Source organism: Lissotriton vulgaris, chromosome 7 (genome assembly GCF_964263255.1).
Source record: "Lissotriton vulgaris chromosome 7, aLisVul1.2, whole genome shotgun sequence".
Lineage (NCBI taxonomy): Eukaryota > Metazoa > Chordata > Amphibia > Caudata > Salamandridae > Lissotriton > Lissotriton vulgaris.
The window spans coordinates 969,440,371-969,460,466 of NC_141695.1; the positions used below are offsets into that span (position 1 = coordinate 969,440,371).

Consider the following 20,096-nt stretch of genomic DNA (forward strand, 5'->3'; position numbering starts at 1 on the left):
GGTGTGGACTCCTTCCACGCCCACCTGACTTTCTATGCTTATTGTTGACTATCACCTTATTTGCCATAGTGCCCCTCCCCATTGAACATTACCCATCGTTTAACACTTTTTGATTTCAGCTTCGAAGTAATCATCACTTGTCCACGTGAAGCTGTGATTGATTTTCGGTCCTTCGTACGACTGTCCTCTGTCACCACCCTTGTGCATTGCATGTCCTCCCAAATGAGCTTCGTCAGCCTCATTTGAGCATCATCGAACCGCCAGTGTGTTTTATATGTTCATGGAACTTAGCATCACTTGTCTTCCCACTTGAGCCTCACTACCACTACACCCATTTAGTCTCACTACAGTACGTATCTCGAGTCATTCTCTATTTCCCCAATAAGCATCATTTACCATCAGGGATCAGTTTCTCTTATTGTTGTAGATCCTTGTCCCTATTAATTGAACTTTATCTGCCATCTTGCTACAATGCTCAGCATCCTCTACAACTGTGTTTATTATCTTAACCAGCATTCAGCTTTATGGTGCTCTTGTGCCAAGCCTGTGGATCATCAACATCTATCATTTGCTACCAATGTATGATAATTGTCCCTACTATGGATCTATGCTGCCCATAATATTCACTGCCCCTGTTATTTGACATATATGTCAACCAGTGCCCTCCTTTGCTCTAGGTATCACAGAGGGATTTTTGCTACTTAACTTGTTTAGCAAGCTTGCCATTGTTACCGTATTTAGTTGAGTTACCTGTATCTATGGTTATGCGTGTATCAGAACCCAAGTTGGTATGCTCTTGTAGCAGTTATGGTGAGTGAGTATTCCTGCGAATGGCGCCTCTTACCAGAGTGTATTCCTTTAGTACTAATGGATGATTTTTCTTGGTACCAGTATAAATATAGATGCTCATCTTAGATAATTGTAGTATGTTGGTCCATACATACATGTAATGATGTAGCCGAGGCAGATGTAGATGAGTTATGAAGTAGGTTTATTCAGCCATAAGTAGGATAACGGGAAGTATAACTCTGGAACAAGCAGCCCCACCAGGAGCAGCCTCCTAGCTACTCAGCCCATACTCCAACTGCCAACCCTCATACTAGTCACACAAGCATTCCATCCATGTCAATCACACTCACATTCTAACCTGGAACACTCACACTGGCTGAGTAGCTAGAAGCAGAGAAGTGCAGTAACATAAATACTAAACCCAGAATACTACACATCCTCTCCCCCTCGAATTGGAAAACAAAAGAGAAACAGAGAGCGAAGAAGAAAACTATCCACAATCAAAGTAAACAATCGTAATATTTATCCGTAAACCCAGGGATGAGAAGGACTTCACACCACGAGAGAGTAAACAGACAAAAGCCAAGGAAGAAAGAGACAGTAAACACTAACACTGACACCATCCTCCTCCTTTAATACTGAAGAAAAAGATAAAGAAAAAAAATGAAATATGAGAGACTAACTCACAAACAACAAGTGAGCAAGACCTAACATGAAGAAAACGTCTTCACGAAGGTAGACTGTGGCAAACAAAAACCACTCCTCTAGAGAGGAACTAAGAAGACATGACATGGGACTAACCCATAAGCGAAGGTGTAACGAGGGACAAACCCAAGAAAACACACGCAGCACGGGAAGGTGCAGCACAATGTGGCAAACCAATTCCACACCTCATAAGAGGAACACTGAAAATATGGGGCTACCCATGAATGAAGGTGTAACAGAGGACATACCTAAGAACACACGCAGCACAAGGTAGTCCAGCACAATGTGGCAAAAATTCCACTCATGAGAGGAACTGAGAAAATATGGGGTTGCCCATAACCAAATAAAAGAAGGTGTAACAAGGGACAGAAACCCAAGCACACACGCAGCACGAGATTGTGCAGCACAATGTGTCAAACAAACACATAGAAAAAGTGAAGCACAATCAGCTTACACACAAGACAAAGTGAGCCAAATAATGACTACACACAAAAGAAAATGTGATGCACAGGGCGTCTTACACACTGGACACGAGACCATGCACGCAAATTATGTACTACAAAGTGTCGAACACAGGCAGAAAAGTTATAAAGTCCTAAGAAAAGACTTTGACCCTATAACCCAAACATGAGGGTTGACTAATGGTAAGGACCATGAGGGGAAATGGGACTACAACCCAAACCCATCCCAAAACCGGGATACAACAATGCACAAATGAGGGTGAGAGAACCCTTAAACAAAACTTTTGCACAGACAAGAGTAAGAGAACTCATGAACCAAACTAAGCACAGAAATGGGGGTGAGAGAACCCTTAAGCACAGAAATGAGGGTGAGAGAACCCTTAACACCACATAAGAAATGTGACACAAGCGTAAAAGCATGTCAGATAAATTACACACACATTTCTTAAACATTTCTTAAATTAATAAACTGTAAGAAAAACATGCTTGTTGATTAATGTTAGTTAAAAAAAAACAAGCTTGGTGATTAATCACAGTAATAAGTTAAGAAAACATGCTAGTTGAATAATAACAGTAATAGGTGTGCCTGTCACCGGGATGAAAAACAGGCCCTTGAAAATGTTTTCATGACAAACAGAAGAAACTTCGCCAAGGTACATTCCCAAGAACTTTGCAGCATGTCAGAAAACTGGGCAGCAGACATCATGCCCACCGAACTTGAAAACGTGTCGGGGCAACAAGACAACAAACAAAACTCACCACGAAGAATTTCGGCACTGTTCAAAAACAGGAAAAGGAAGGAAAACTACCCAGACGTTGAAGCTGAAGAGTGCCCGGTGTAGAATGCCCCTTTTCCTGAAAAGAATACTTTGCCCAAACGATGTTTGAAGATGCGTGAAGAATGCTCTTGACTAATGTCCAATGACTTGGGTTGATTAACCGACGGATGAATTGAAGAAGCGGAGGTCAATTTGAACGCATAAGTTCACAAAGCTGAGTGGGTGTGGACAGGCTCTTCCTCTAAGTGCAGTGACGAACGACTGACAACAACCCTTGCGCCGCGTCTCGAAGAACTGACTACATTGCCATGGTTACTTAACGACGCGCGTGCAGACTTGAGTCATGAAATGGCCGGCCTGAACGTCACACGTTGCGATGCGCTGCCAATCACGTGCGTCCACCTTGGCCAACCACGACTCGCGCTGAAGCAATCACGTTGCCAACCAACACGTCTTCTTTTTGCCAACCACGACTCGCGTCGCTGATAGAAGAAGACGTCACAGAAGATTGATGCGGGGCTCCGTGCGGTACTGCGCTTGAGGTGAGTTGAACGAGGCATTTTAAAATTTTCAACAAAATGCTAACTGTCAAAATTAGGAAGCCTAGTAGAAACACACGAAATCGTCTTTAAAAACACGATGAACTCCACTCACAAAATCACGATGAAGTCCACTCACAAAGTCGGCCTCCTCCCAATTAGGCAGAGATGCTCTTGGTCAAGCATAAAGTACATCCGTGACAACTGTCACATCGGCTGTAGACAAATTAAGCAGGCAGTCACAAGTCATCCACGTTAAGCGCTAGTACGGATGAGTACACGCACACGAAGATGGTATCACGTCCAACATCTTGTGAAAAAGAAAGTCATTATCAACGCACTAGTCCAGACAGACACCAATTACCTTGGTTCCACATTAAAGTTCTTTGCTGACACTGCTTGCTTCCAAAAGCAGTAGATGTAGATTATTGCTTAAGACATCAAGTAGATGTTGTTTCTTCTGCGTCCTGTAAGAAGCTTTGAAGATAAATTTCGACGCAGAAACCTTGTTTCTTGATGACTTGACAGCACGACTAGACTAGGGCTGCCTGGTGTGTTCGGCACTGGTGGGGCTACTTTTCGTGCTTGTTGAGGTTCCTTCTTCTTGAGATGATAGATGCTTGTTCCACTTTCGTTACAGGATACTTCCAACTCTTTTAAATGGCATGCTCTGCGCAGGAAAGTCTCCAGATCGTCGCCAAGAATAATGTAGTATGTTGGTCCATACATACATGTAATGATGTAGCCGAGGCAGATGTAGATGAGTTATGAAGTAGGTTTATTCATCCATAAGTAGGATAACAGGAAGTATAACTCTGGAACAAGCAGCCCCACCAGGAGCAGCCTCCTAGCTACTCAGCCCATACTCCAACTGCCAACCCTCATACTAGTCACACAAGCATTCCATCCATGTCAATCACACTCACATTCTAACCTGGAACACTCACACTGGCTGAGTAGCTAGAAGAAGTTATAAAGTCCTAAGAAAAGACTTTGACCCTATAACCCAAACATGAGGGTTAACTAATGGTAAGGACCATGAGGGGAAATGGGACTACAACCCAAACCCATCCCAAAACCGGGATACAACGATGCACAAATGAGGGTGAGAGAACCCTTAAACAAAACTTTTGCGCAGACAAGAGTAAGAGAACTCATGAACCAAACTAAGCACAGAAATGAGGGTGAGAGAACCCTTAAGCACAGAAATGAGGGTGAGAGAACCCTTAAGCACAGAAATGAGGGTGAGAGAACCCTTAACACCACATAAGAAATGTGACACAAGCGTAAAAGCATGTCAGATAAATTACACACACATTTCTTAAACATTTCTTAAATTAATAAACTGTAAGAAAAACATGCTTGTTGATTAATGTGTTAGTTAAAAAACAAGCTTGGTGATTAATCACAGTAATACTCCAACTGCCAACCCTCATACCAGTCACACAAGCATTCCATCCATGTCAATCACACTCACATTCTAACCTGGAACACTCACACTGGCTGAGTAGCTAGAAGCAGAGAAGTGCAGTAACATAAATACTAAACCCAGAATACTACAATAATGTATAGAGACTTTCCTCCAAAGATAAAGAGTTGAGTGAATATTGATCCTTACAACATCGAGACTGGACTACTGCAATAGTCTCCTTGCGGGAATCAATAAAAACATCCTGAGGAGACTCCAGGTAGTCCATAACGCAGCAGCCAGACTGGTATTGGGACTACTACGTAGGGCTTCGGCTTCTGCTGCACTGAAAACCCTTCATTGGCTTCTGGTCTGCAAGAGGATTCTGTTTAAACTTCTATTGATAACATTCAGAGCTTACCATGATCTAGGTCCCGGATATCTTGCAGCAAGATTTAAGCCATACAACCCGACAAAAACACTAAGGTCCACTACGGCCAGCCTGCTCAGTGTCCCAGCATTTAGGTTAGTCACCAGAGGCGGAAGGTCAGTGACCGTCCTAGGAGCCAAAGCTTGGAACAGCATGCCCAATGAGCTTAGAGCCACTAAACAAGAGGGACAGTTAAGAAAACAGTAAAAAACGTGGATCTTTGGCCTACCAATTGATTACTGCCAAAAGCTTATCTAGGCTTATGTCACCTTCCTGACTTGTTGTTGGCGCCAGGAGACTCCGTTAGGAGTGACAGTTTGCGCTTTATAAATTCTCATTTCATTTCCATAACATGTAGATAGAATTTATCAAATATGATCCATGAGCTCTGGTCAGGGGTAGTAAGTGCAATAGAAGTGCAAATGCAACATGTGTCTTGGTGATAGGAAATGGGATCTTGAATTTTAGGTTAAATGCATCACCTGCATTTTTTAGATGAGCTGAATATGGCCTCATTTATATCAAGAATATGTGACCAAATTACGTCCAAGTACAATGTCATATTTTCCAGGAGAAGAAAACTACGATTACATCATTTTACTATATATTTTACATGCTTGCCCCCTGTCTTGCCTGTAGTCCGCAATGGCTTTACAAGTTTTTTTATGTTTCTGCAAACGTTGTGTTCTGATGAATGCTGATCAGGGATAAAAAATAACTAGGCAGAAAGAAACTGAGCTGGGGATGGCGACCATCAACAACTGTCTTTGTGACTGTTAAAGCTCAACCTTTTAATTTACATCCAGTGTTTAACCTCACATAGGAAACTCTGGATTTCCTGGGAGTCTGTGACAATATTGTCAATTTTTCCTTCTGCCCATACCTATGTGCATATAGAATGCAGTCCTTTGCAATATAGTCCAAGGAATTCTGGTGGTTTGATGAGATAGAATAGAATAGCATCCCACCCCTCAAAGCCCCTCAGTTTGTGTACCTCCTTTAACCAGGGACAATGCCAAAGAGTTGTCTGTTTTGTAGGTTTTCGGTCCCACCCCAGTGCTCTAAACACCCTGTACCAGACCCCCAGCGTAACTTGTGTGGCAAGGAGAAGTCTTTCTTTGCCCCTTCCCCCGTAGAGATAATACATGTATGTGCGGTTCGCCATTTTGGACAAAGCATAATCACATGTAATATATCATTAATCGATGTGTTATCACAAATGCAAAAGGCAGATCTGAGTACCCAAAACAGCCATGATTAAAAGGAACCATTCGGGGAAATAAATTTAATCAAAAATAGGTCGTCAGTCGGCGTTGGTGGCGACACATATTCCAGGTCAAATATGGCTCGATATTGCTAACTGTTTTCACCAAGATTGCGTGTCGCATACAGTGTTTTGTTAAAGCGTCATCCTCGTGCTTTGACATCAACTTGTCCCTAAAAACGGTTTCAACCCAGTTTCCGTCAGCACAAGTTATGTTTGAGGTGTTAGCAAACCTATCCGGCCGCCCTATGGTACGCAATCTACGCGCCACATACTCCAACCAAGCAATCTGTAAGGACTTTTCAAGTTGTAGACAAGCTTGCAAAATCAGTTGACTGAAACTCTGTTCCTCCATTGTCCAAATTGAGTTCCAAAGTTTTAATGGATTGAGGTGAAGTCGGTCAATTAAAAAATCCATACCTACTTCTTTATGGAGGATTTCATAAGGTGTGCTTTGGCAGACTCCCAGGAAACTCCTTAAATATTTCTTTTCAGCGACCTGGAGTGGTGCAACCTGGGAATATCCCCAGATTTCACTACCATAGCACACTTAGGGGATACTTTTGGCCCTGTAAATCTCCAGAACTGGTTGGATATGAGTGCGCCCCAATCAGTGCAAAAAATCCCTAATGCCAAATATCGCCCTGCTAAAAGAGAAAACATTCTGATTTATAAGCAAATGCCAGTTAAACTTAGAATCCAATTGTATCCCCAGGTACTTGAACTTATCATCTACCATTCTAATATGTTGGCCATCTATTTCATGTTTCATGGTTTTCATATTTGATGGACCAAACTTCATGACGTTTGACTTTAAAACATTTGTAGATAAGTCAAGGCTGTTCATAAAACAAATAAAAAGAATAAGAAGCTTGTTCAAACATTTAGCAGTACGAGCCATTAAAACGGTGTCATTCGCATATAACAATGCAGGGATAGAACGGCCTCCTACTCTGGGAGCGTCAACACCCGCAATTGTCAAGGCCTGCTCTATGTTGTTAATATGACAAAATAAATAATAAAAAAGAAGCTAAAATACAGCCCTGCCACACCCCTTGCTGATTCTGGTTCGGCTCAAAGTCCTCGTGAACCCTCAAACCCAATACCAGATAATCCCTCAGGTGAGTTCTGACTGCCACACACACTCTACCTTCATGCACATAGAATTAAAGATATAGCATTAATCTAAGGAAGAGCTAAAGAGATATCTATCTAGAGACTGAATTATATAATGTGAAACTAGAAAACCTGTTTTCATTTCTAGTGTGATCAAATTGTATGATGCTAGGCAAATAATCAAGTATTACATTTGAGTGCATCTTCAAGTGTGTGAGTTCATGATGTGCGCCGTACAGAACCTTTTTCTGTTTGATTTAATAGCATCTCAGTGCATTGGCGTAATGTGATGTAAAGAGGTGATAGGCTTCTGTGTGTTACCAAAAAACACTTGAAGTTTGAGTAGACTAGCATATTTGTAAATTGTTTTGCATGCTTCTTGTGCCAAATATGTTCCTGTCTCAGCTTGTGTGGAGCCTCTTAGAGCCAAGACACACCTTTGTCTCTACCTGTTAATTTGTTGTCTCGCCCACCTCTTACTCGCTGTACACATTACTGAGTCAGGGGACTATGTGTTTGGCAGCTGGCCCATATCGTTTTTCTTGGTATACTATACAGTGAAACCGGCCAGCAAGGGGCGCTGCCTGCTGTCCATAAGCACTTATCATTGTTTTCAGTGGACTAGCCGGTGTACAGAACTTCCATTAACTTGGATGCCATACTGCACAGAAGGCCAAATACACTTAAGAGAAGAATTTCCCTCTAAATCTCTCTGTAGATTAGTGGACTCTCTTACAAGTATATCTAATTGGGAGAAGCTTTCACTAGATGTCTTACTGTAAGTGGCAGAGCAGGGGCCTCCATCTTCACAGGGATCCTTCCTTATTATGGAAAAGAGTACTGTGATATCAAGCCACCCAACCCTATCCACTCGCTTTCAACTTTTACCTACTCTTTCTTGATCTCTACTCTCGCCCTTTTCTTTCGATTGTACACCTGAGACTGGGTAGTACTTTCACTCCATCTGGTCAGGTGATGCATTTTTTTCATTGTAGTGAAGTCATACCGTGGGATCAATCAAAGGCACTGCAGTGCCTTAAGAATGCATGGTAGTTTATGCACTAATTCACAGTAACAAACCACTGCTCACAGTCATTATTTACAGAGCTGTTTGTCAGATCACCTTACACTTTCAACACATAACTAAACTATATATTTAATGAATTTTTGCGCCCAAGCAGTATAATACACCTCTATTATAGTACGTCAGATACAACTGAAAATAGTCCTCCTGCACTCACACACAACTCCTCACAGAATTATGTATTCAATAGGGCGTCCACTGATATTGCAACACAATGCGGTTTACTTGCAATTAACAACCAATCACCCTCTTTGATTGTGTTAAGACTTGTGGGACACCCATTCAGGTACTAAACACACACCACATTGACTTTATGGAAACACAGACCCAATAGAACTACACTATTGTCCTCCATTAAACCATTTGATCCATCCCTAAGTATTACACTGAGGCCCCTTTGTTGTAAAAAAAAAAAATGTAAAAAAAATTAGTATAAAGATGTCCGGCTACTGTGCCTCTGTTCAGCGGGAAAGCCTAGAACCATGCACAAAGGTACAACTGTACTGCTCTGAACGGTATTTGGTCGTATGTGGCAGAAATGTGCTATAAAAATACAGATGCCATTAGGTGAGTGCTGCTTACGAAGGAATTTGTCTCAGCAAGTCTTAATGCTTTGTATGTTCGTCTTCGGAATAGCTTTAGTAGCCGCACTCTATTATTGCTGTTGCCAAAATAGCATACTTATTATACAAATGAAGAGACTCATTTTGTCGGCAGGCTTTATCCCTTCATCATTAAAATTGTCACACTCATTTTGCTTCTGATCAGCATTAAACAGGGCAATGGAAAAGGCCTTTCTAGGTCGAAGCCTACCAGATAGCTCAGTTTTCTGGTTTGCCTTGTAGGCATTCTGAATGCTTCCCTGGGAATTCTTTTCTTCCCTTGCTTACTATTGGCTTTGTGGTTTGTAACTCATATTTGCTTGCATTCTGTTTGTTGGCTGTATTTGCTTTAGGCTATTCAGCTTGAGTTCGGCTCTCCTGTGAGCAAGCCTTGTTTACTGTATCCTTCTGAGTACTCATTTTCTGTAAACAGGTCTTTAAATCTTGTTCTTATCTTGTCACAGTTTCTGTGCATTCAAAATCAGAGGTCAAATGTCAAACTCTTTATTCCAAGGGAGATTGGAGTTTACTTTTCTTTCGCTGACTGCATAGTGAGAGAATTTGTGTCAGTTCATCCTAAGGTAATATCGAATTAGTACCTGAATTGCCATCACATATTAACACTTAAGTGTTAAAACTTAAAATACAGTTCGAATTATGAAGGCCATGTGCATATAACGATAAAACAATGAATGTGCAAATACACTGTAAATGTGCAAATACGCAAAACCAATGAGATTTGGCACAAAGTGCTGAATTATTCCGATGTCATATGAGCATTGATTTGCAAAACGGACAAGAACATGCTTGGTTTGGCAATAAGTCACAACATATCAAATAGTTAAGAAGTAAAGTGCTAGTGCAGTATTATAAACCCTCATTAAAATTGTCAGAATTTACATAATTAGTAATATTATTCTGATCTCATAGGGTATCACAGGACAATAACATTTAAACATGTCAATAAGTTGAAAATCAAACCATAATATAAAATGCAAGTGCTAATTTCTAATATTCCATCCATATTACACTAAAAACAAACGTAAAAGGCAAATGCAAAATACCGTGGCTTACTTATTCTTTCATAAAATTATAGGCAGTAAAGTAACATAGTCATACCGTGCCAAAAATTGACTACATCAATGCACATTGTAAACATAATTATGCACATGGACAAACCTATTTAAACCAATTCCATCACTGTGAGGTTCAGGACTCGTATACTAATTCAAAACCGTCTGGAAAATTGAAGTGCTGTGCTTATGTGCAAAAAAAGCAGATAACCCGTGCAAAAAAGTGCTGTGTAACTTACAAATTTAATAGCAGCATATACTGATTATCCAGTCCTGAATAATACTAAAGTGCAAGTGCTGCTTAAATATGATAAAAGTTCACATAGAGATAATGCAGACTTACTATTTACAAAAAAAAGAACCCAACAGGTAAATTCATTTTTTTCTAGTTTTTCTTACGTCTATGAATGATTATACGGATGCCTATCTATACTGATTAGTGTGCTAAATATAGTAGGCTAGAGGAAGTCATACAAATCCTTGCTAGTGTTCAGACCATTGGGTATTTTCTTATTGAGAGGCAGAAAAAGTGGGTTTCTAGTTAGCACAAGCTTTTTTCTCGGTTCCCACCCCGCCCGGAAATGGGAACAGCCCCTAGCAAAGAATACTCCATGAGTTTATTCTGATGGACCAATTTAAAGTGTCTGGCGACAGGATAGTTAGGGTCGGAGTTGACAATTGCCCTAACTTGTTGTAAAATCCGTTTGTGCACAGGGAGCTTAGTGCTCTCTATGTATTCAAGGCCACTAGTACAGCGTAACTTATAGATTGCATATTCGGTGTGGCAAGTTAGGCGTTCCTTGATTTGCATTCTTTTATCGCCGAATGCAGTCACATAATGTGTTGCATTGGTTGCAAAAGTACACGCACGACACACGTTACATTTGTAAAAACCCATTTTAGTAAGCCATGTACCTTTAGGTGTAGTCTCAGGACTCAATTTAACTAGGGCATCCCACGCAGAGGGTGCCCTCCTGAATGTGATGGCTGGCAAAGTAGGTAATATGGGTCCTAATGTTATGTCTGTTAGTACTATGGGCCATTGAGAATAGATCATTTTACGAATTCTATGCTTCTGTTGACTAAAGGTAGTAATAAGTCTGATATTGCGCTTGTCTTTATCATTATCACCAGAAGGAAGGACCAAAGCTGAAACACAGTCTCGTTTAGGTGTAAGTAACTCCTCTCTAGAAAGATTATTTGCTTTGTTCAAAGCTTGAACCAGCAAGGACTTCTTGTAGTGTGGTCTAAAAAACGACATAATGCTTCCTGTTGACACTCATGTGAATCCTAATCCAAACTGCAAATACGGTGAATACGCACAAACTCACCGTATTGTATGCTCCTAATCAAGTGACGGGGATGCGAGCTGTCAGCATGCAAGATCGAGTTGCCCGCAGTTTGTTTGCGGTGCAGCTTTGTGTGAATCCTGCCTTTGCTAATGTAAAGAAGAACATCTAGAAATTCCACACTATGATCATCAATGGTGGCAGTAAATTTAAGATTTAGCTCATTGCAGTTGATGGCTGTAACAAACTCATTTGCGGCTTCTCTACCTCCAGCCCAGATTAAACAAATGTCATCAATGTACCGCCAATAATGCTTAACATGCGTATACTAATCCCCATGCTTGGTCATGAATACACATTCCTCCCACCAGCCAACATTGAGGCATGAATAGCTAGGGGAGAAGGATGCCGCCATAGCCACTCCTCTGAGCTGTTGATATGCATCCTGATTGAATAAAAAATAGTTGTTACAAAGGCAAAGTTCTTTCATATCTATTAGCATACAGTTGTGTTCCTTCATACTGATATCTCTATTAACCAGAAAATATTTAGCTGCAGCTAATCCATAACAATGATTAAGGCTTGTATACAATGATTCTTTGTCCATAACTTCAAGCAAATAACTCGGTTGCCATATCACATCATTGATTTTTCTAAGGAAGTCAGATGTGTCCTTCACATAAGATGGCAAGGAGATGACTTGAGCCTGTAGGAAATAGTCCACATATTTTGACACCCTTTCCAACATGCTCTTTTGGGCCGAAATAATGGGTCGTCCTGGAATTGGAACTGTCTTTTTGTGAACTAAAGGGCGGAAATAAAGAATGCGGATGACCGGATACTCCACTTTCAAAAAGTTCAATTCATCTTTGCTTAAAAGGCCCTGCCACTTACATTGTGAGAGGCATTTTCCCACTTTTTCTTGGACCAACCGTATTACCTGTTTGGAAGACTTCTATAACTTGAACCATCCGACAAATGGCGGTTAGCTTCTGTGAAATATTGGGTTTTGGCCACAATACGATGTTCCTGCCCTTTTCTGATTTATTCATGATATTATTGTGATTACTTATCAATTTGTTGATCAAGGTGTGGTATTGGGCATTCTTAAAATTCCTGCAATGTTGACTTGACATTAAGGTATTATTAAGCTGTTTAAGTTCTTCTACAACTCCGTCGTTGAAAATGTCCACCACATCTTTTGGCATCAGTGGAAAAAATGTTGATGCAGGGCGGAACAGACTTGTGGCTGTTTTGTTGATCTTAATACCCATTGCAGTCATAGCTTGTGTTGATTCATTAGTACTGTCATCCTCATTTAACAGCGATTGCAGCACCTGCAAATTGGGTATATCCTTTACTTGGAAGTCGATATCAAAGGTAACCATACCTTATGTCAGATTAGAAGGAACTGAAGGGGGTTTATTAAGTTGAAAATGCTTGATGAGCTTCACTTTTCTAATAAACTTAAAATGGTCAATTCTAGTTTGATTGTATGAGAACTGATTGACAGGACAGTACGTGAGTCCCAATGATAAAAGCTGGGTCTCTGCTGTAGTTAGCATTGTCTCAGTAAGATTAATGACTGTATTGTAATTGGTGTGCCTCATGGTCTCCAATTCCTTCTTGTGTTCCCTCTGCTGGTAGTGTTTGTGGTGTTTGCTCTGCCTCTCCCTCCTGCATTGGTTGTTGGTTCACCTTGCTGCTGTTGAGGCTTGCGGGGGCGCAAGGTATACCTCCAGTTCTCTTGGAGAAAATTCTGCTCCTCCGCTGGGGTAAAATTACTTAAACCGGTTGTAGATGTCTCTGATCCACCAAGACGGCTGTCCTCTGAATCACAATTAGAGGTGAGAGTGGTAGTATCAGATTCCGCATCCGCACCAGTATTTATGCCAGTAACCACGCCATGCGCAGGATGTGATACTTTACTGGTAAGGGCCTGCTGTTTGTAATTGTCAAACTTTCTGGAGAAGGTGAAGATTCTCCCTGTAGCATAGTCATTCTGATCACGTGCCAATGTAAGCACTTTGCGTGCCTTGATAGTATCTTCATGTTTTTTTATATGAACGTTGATGTCGGCTTTCCCCTTAGCCACCAAGTCAGGTTGCCCTGTGGCATCTAAAAGTCCCTTGGCATGTTCAATCTCATCTAAATAGCTTCCCGGTCTATTTCAGCATATTTAATCAATATGTATATCATATTCATTGAAGCCTGTAAATTGTTCTCTGCCCATTCTTGGAACATAGCGGGATTTGGGTTCTCAAATGTAGGGGCAATGAGGACTCTGAGAGCCCTAGGAACATGGTAGGCATCACAATATTTTTCTAGGGATTTCTTTTCCCACCACTAAGTTTGTTGATTTTTCAATAGTTTCTCAAGAGTCCCAAGCATGGACCTCGCATGGTTATTTCCTGTATTATTAGCAGGAGCTCTCTGTTCAGTGTTGATACTCGGCAAATTTTGGAACAGTGCCTCAGCCGCTGCTTCCCTGTCGCATAGCGCGTCACTGGATGAGATAATGGAGATGGCGATGTCTTAACACACTGCAAATCCTTTTGAATTGTGGAGATTAATCCCATACCCGTACCACATGTAATTAACAGAACACTGCGATTATTCCCCTTACCGGCGTTGAACATACAGTTCCATGAGTCCTCCGACCACATAGACTCCGCAGCTCCATGACGCCAGGTGAGAAAATCGGTGCTTGTCTACTGAGAGTACAGGGGCACAGCTACTGCCTACTCCTTCTGAGTTAAGTCCAATGCGCCGTATCGTAGATGGCTAACTTCACAGCTGTGCCACTTACCAACAAGCATTTACAATGTAATGGTCTTCCTGCAAAAGTTAGAGCTATTGGCATTGTAAATGACAACATTTATATTTATGTGTTGGTTTTGAAAACAGATAAATAAATGGCATGGTCATTTACTATGCCAATAGCTTAATCTCTCGCAAATGCCACACACAAAGAAACAGACCCACACACACATAGAGCGCCACACACACATAGAGCCCCACACACACAGAGCCCCACACACACAGACAAACCCACACACACACAGACCCACACACACACACAGACCCACACACACACACACACAGACCTACACACACACACACACACACAGACCTACACACACACACACACAGACCCCCCCACACACACAGACAGACCCCCCCACACACACAGACAGACCCCCACACACACACACACAGACCCCCCCACACACACAGACCCACCCCACACACACAGACCCCCCCGCACACACAGACCCCACACACAGACCCCCCCCACACACACACACAGACCCCCCCACACACACCAACCGACCCCCCACACACACAAACAGACCCCCCACACACACAAACAGACCCCCCACACACACAAACAGACCCCCACACACACAGACAGACCCCCCCCACACACACAGACAGACCCCCCACACACACAGACAGACCCCCCACACACACACAGACAGACCCCCCCCACACACACACACAGACAGACCCACAAAAACAGACAGACCCACACACACAGACAGACCCACACACACAGACAGACCCACACACACAGACAGACCCACACACACAGACAGACCCACACACACAGACAGACCCACACACACAGACAGACCCACACACACAGACAGACCCACACACACAGACAGACCCACACACACAGACCCACACACACAGACAGACCCACACACACAGACAGACCCACACACACAGACAGACCCACACACACAGACCCCCCCCGCACACACAGACCCCACACACAGACCCCCCCACACACACACACAGACCCCCCCACACACACAAACCGACCCCCCACACACACAAACCGACCCCCCACACACACACAGACAGACCCCCCACACACACACAGACAGACCCCCCCCACACACACACACACAGACAGACCCACAAAAACAGACAGACCCACACACACAGACAGACCCACACACACAGACAGACCCACACACACAGACAGACCCACACACACAGACAGACCCACACACACAGACAGACCCACACACACAGACAGACCCACACACACAGACAGACCCACACACACAGACAGACCCACACACACAGACAGACCCACACACACAGACAGACCCACACACACAGACAGACCCACACACACAGACAGACCCACACACACAGACAGACCCACACACACAGACAGACCCACACACACAGACAGACCCACACACACAGACAGACCCACACACACAGACAGACCCCCCCACACACACAGACCCCCCCACACACACAGACCCCCCCACACACACAGACCCCCCCACACACACACACAGACCCCCCCACACACACAGACCCCCCCCCCACACACACAGACACCCGCACACACACACAGACCACCCCCCCCCCCACACACACAGAGACCCACACACACATTGAAAATGCAATAGGTCTCGCATTTGATTAAGTTAAAGCCATTTGCTATGGTAATGGTATTGTATAGCAAAGCAAATTGCTTTAACTTAATGAAAGGCGAGGAGATGGAGGAAGAGGAGCTTGAATGGAGGAGCATGGGATGGATGGAAGAGCATGGGATGGGAGGAAGAGCGTGGGATGGGAGGAAGAGGATGGGAGGAAGAGCATGGGATGGGAGGAAGAGCATGGGATGGGAGGAAGAGCATGGGATGGGAGGAAGAGGAGCATGGGATGGGCGGAAGAGGAGCATGGGATGGGCGGAAGAGGAGCATGGGATGGGCGGAAGAGCAGCTTGGGATGGGCGGAAGAGCAGCTTGGGATGGGCGTAAGAGCAGCTTGGGATGGGCGTAAGAGCAGCTTGGGATGGGCGTAAGAGCAGCTTGGGATGGGCGTAAGAGCAGCTTGGGATGGGCGTAAGAGCAGCTTGGGATGGGCGTAAGAGCAGCTTGGGATGGGCGTAAGAGCAGCTTGGGATGGGCGTAAGAGCAGCTTGGGATGGGCGTAAGAGCAGCTTGGGATGGGCGGAAGAGCAGCTTGGGATGGGCGGAAGAGCAGCTTGGGGTGGAGGAGCAGCTTGGGGTGGAGAAGAAACCGGCAGAGAGAGGCAGACAAAGATCGAGAGAGACGGGGAGAGACAGTGAGGGAGGTCATCAGTTAAGAGGTACACTCTGCCTAGTTCTTTGAACAAGCTTTGTCGAGCTGCATGACTGGGGAACCAGCCAGGTCCACAGACTATAACCCCCGCTGTGCACTACAGCGCCTTTACATTCTGCGATGAAAGTACTGTGAACATTGTGCGTCACATCTGATTGCACTCTCACTTGCTTCCCACCTTACTTTGCTGCACTGCACGATCATTAGTAATAAATGCAATTAAACTTCTGTCAGAGGCTCAGCAGCCATTCTCTAACAAAGCATGAAAAATAGCCTTAATTGTGATAACATGCGACATGAACGGATACACTCCACACAAAATAAGTCATGTCTTTTGGAATTACAAACTACTCAATGAAGGGAGTTTTAATGACGTACTGTGCATGATACAGAATACACACTGCAATGTCATTGTATTAGTGATATTATTTAAGTTGTTTGGTAGTACCCCCAGACGTGTCAGCGTGGAACAGACAGCGCATTTTACGGTTTTATAAATGGAAAGGTTTAACGTTGTATGAACGCTGCAAAGCAACAGAACGTGCGCTGAACATATCTGTGCATCAAAATATAACATAGGGAGTATATAGGGCAATGTACACAGCCTGGAACAGGCGGCCACGGTCACAAAAACGGCAAGACAACGAGCACCAGTAACAGAGAAACGCATTTAAAAGGGAGGCTTATATTAGTGTCCGTACTCCGGTTTATCAGCAAGGCAAGTTGCGCATGGAGCGTGCGCCGTGAAGCATTAAACCAAGGCACTGTACGAATCGCTCAAAAGTGGAAAACTCTGCGCCTTGGTGGTGCAGCTGCTGGCAGCCTAAGATTCACAAAGCATTCTTCAACCACATGAGCAACCAACAATCAGCCCCCCGCACCACCACAACGCGCGCGCACTCTGCCTAGATCGGCCTTCGCTTGGACTGAAGAATGCAGCGCCGAATCGCACAATCACTTAATTTCCCTTTAGGCGCTGTACCCTGATGCAAGAGTCACCTCAAGAATTCCATTTGAAGGGTTGCTGTCCGGTAAGACAGACCTCAGAATCACCCCAACCACTAACATCTGAACGGTTCCCTCTGGCAGCAGCTGCAGGGCAGTAAAACACAAAGGGCAGTGCTCGCTCGCATTAGCACAAGACAGAGTTCATTCATATTTATGGCACCGAGGGAGGGGTGGGGCGGAGACAGAGGTTTCAGGTTACACATCATCTGAAGGCCAGGTGAGAGCCAACTCACTTGGTGTGATGGGAGCATTGGGGGAGGGGAGGTTGGTGGAAGCAAACCACCTTCTAACTCTACACACCGTCTAGCTCAGAGGCTCCTGTGCAGCCAGGGCGACTGTGATAACCCCCGGGGCACTCTGTTTGTTAAGTGGCCAATGTTCCCGCCGTGGAATGCAGGCTGCACCGTTCTCTGTCCTGAAGGGATCAAACCGACTCTTTCCATTTAAGTTCCTAATAAATTAGAAACATGCCCAGTGTCGATGAAGCAAGCGTCTGGAGTGGTCGAATGTGCACCACAACAAGTAACCCCCCTTAGACGTAAACAGCAAACAATTAGCACCTTTCTGAGGCAGCAGCAAGGGTGAGCTCTGGCTTGGCACATAAAGCTTGCAGCAAGCGGCTGTGTGCGATGCAGCCCCCCCCCGCACCCCCACCCCACACACATGGCCTTGCACTGACACAATTGTTCCTGAGCTGAAAGTGGCTGGAGACACACGGCAGATGCACTTCCAGGGCTGCTGAGCAGGGGCCTCTGCCCCCTTTGAGGCATTTTCTCCGCATTCCTTTTAGGACCTCTGGGAAGCCCCGTACCTTTCAGACTGGGGGGCGTGTTTTTGACTGTTGTTTACATTACATCCTATGATGTTTTTAGGTCTTCCCCAGCTCGACTGTGCATGTGCGCCATCTTTCGTATGCAGAGACCTAAAAACATCAAAGAATGTAAGAAACAAAGTCAGAAACACGCCCCCCAGTCTGAAAGGACGGGGCTTAGATAGAAGGAAGAACGTCACCAGTACGTCGCTGGCCTCCTAAACGCTGGCCACCGTTTAGGAGGCCAGCCAATAGAGAAGAGGGGCAGGGCTTAACCTCGCTAGTGATGTTCTCCCTATCCCATTAAGTCTCGCCTGCGAGACTGGGCCTGTGTGCAGTCTTTCGCAGGCGGAGACCTAAAAATGGGAGGGTCAGTGAATCCGGAATCAGCCTGCCACGGATATCGTAATCCGCTCACTCCAACTCCTGGCCTTCCAATCCTACGGCAGAACAACCAGGCAAGGACTTCAACAACACCTCCAATGAGTTCAGTCAACTCCGATGTTGTACGAATGCAGTGTCAAGTTTATTCCAAATAATCCAATATTGTTCAGGCGTAGTGCCGGCCTTGACGCCTTCCGTTCATCTCACGCGAGCTTGATCACATGACGCATCACATGACCGGGAACAGAATAAATACAAAGTGCGCACTAATGGCTTTAAAAACAATTACGCCACGTTTGATAAGCAAAAAAACAGACTGGAAGGTAATTTAGAATCAGGATCTGAATTGCCATCACATAACACTTAAGTGTTAAAACTTAAAATACAGTTCAAATTATGAATGCCATGTACATATAAGGATAAACCAATGAATGTGCAAATACGCAAAAACAATGAGACTTGGCACAAAATGCTTAATTATTTTGATGTCATATGAGCAATGATGTGCAACACGGACAAGAAAATGCTAGGTTTGGCAATAAGTCACAAATTGTCAAATAGTTCAGAAGTGAAGTTGTAGTGCAGTATTATGAACCCTCATTAAAATGTTCAGAATTTACATAATTAGAACAAATTTTTTAATATATAACAAATCAGGAGTGTGCATGCACCACGATCCTATATCAGCAGAGCATAATTCATTCACTACCGTGCAAGTTCACCCCCCTCCCCCCACCCACACTCACCCCCATCTTCTTCCTTCCCCTCTTGTGATTGGACTTAACTGCTGGAGTCTATCTTGGAAGTAAATATTTTAATATGATCAAAGCACATCAGTACACTAGGTGATGACATTGCCACACATTATTGTTTGTGTGCAGTAAAATTGTATGTCTTCACAAATGTAATGGTCATTTCAATTGGAAATGTGTTGTCTGTAATGGCACTACTTTAAGAAGACATCAACCAGGCTAACAGCACACTGTTTAGAAAATGAACACGAGGACAGTGACCTATACTAGACCATCATAAAAAAGTATTACACATTGATTATATTGTGAGAACCCTCCTACAGAAAGAACAGTCGTGGGGTTATAGATCGAAAACCCATTTTAAGGGCCTTAACCATGAGAGCCAGTGGAACCATGTAACCTTATTATAACCTCTGTAGGACATTGATTTTATTTTTAAATCTGTTTTGCAAGAGAAATCTGCTGTTCTCCCTTTCTGGGAATG

The 20,096-nt window shown here is 43.7% G+C and overlaps 1 protein-coding gene across 2 annotated transcripts in view; it reads left to right on the forward strand.

Moving 5' to 3' along the window:
* MAT2B (methionine adenosyltransferase 2 non-catalytic beta subunit) overlaps positions 1–20,096 on the forward strand; it is a 331,869-nt gene that overhangs the window by 102,119 nt on the left and 209,654 nt on the right. The window lies entirely within an intron of this gene.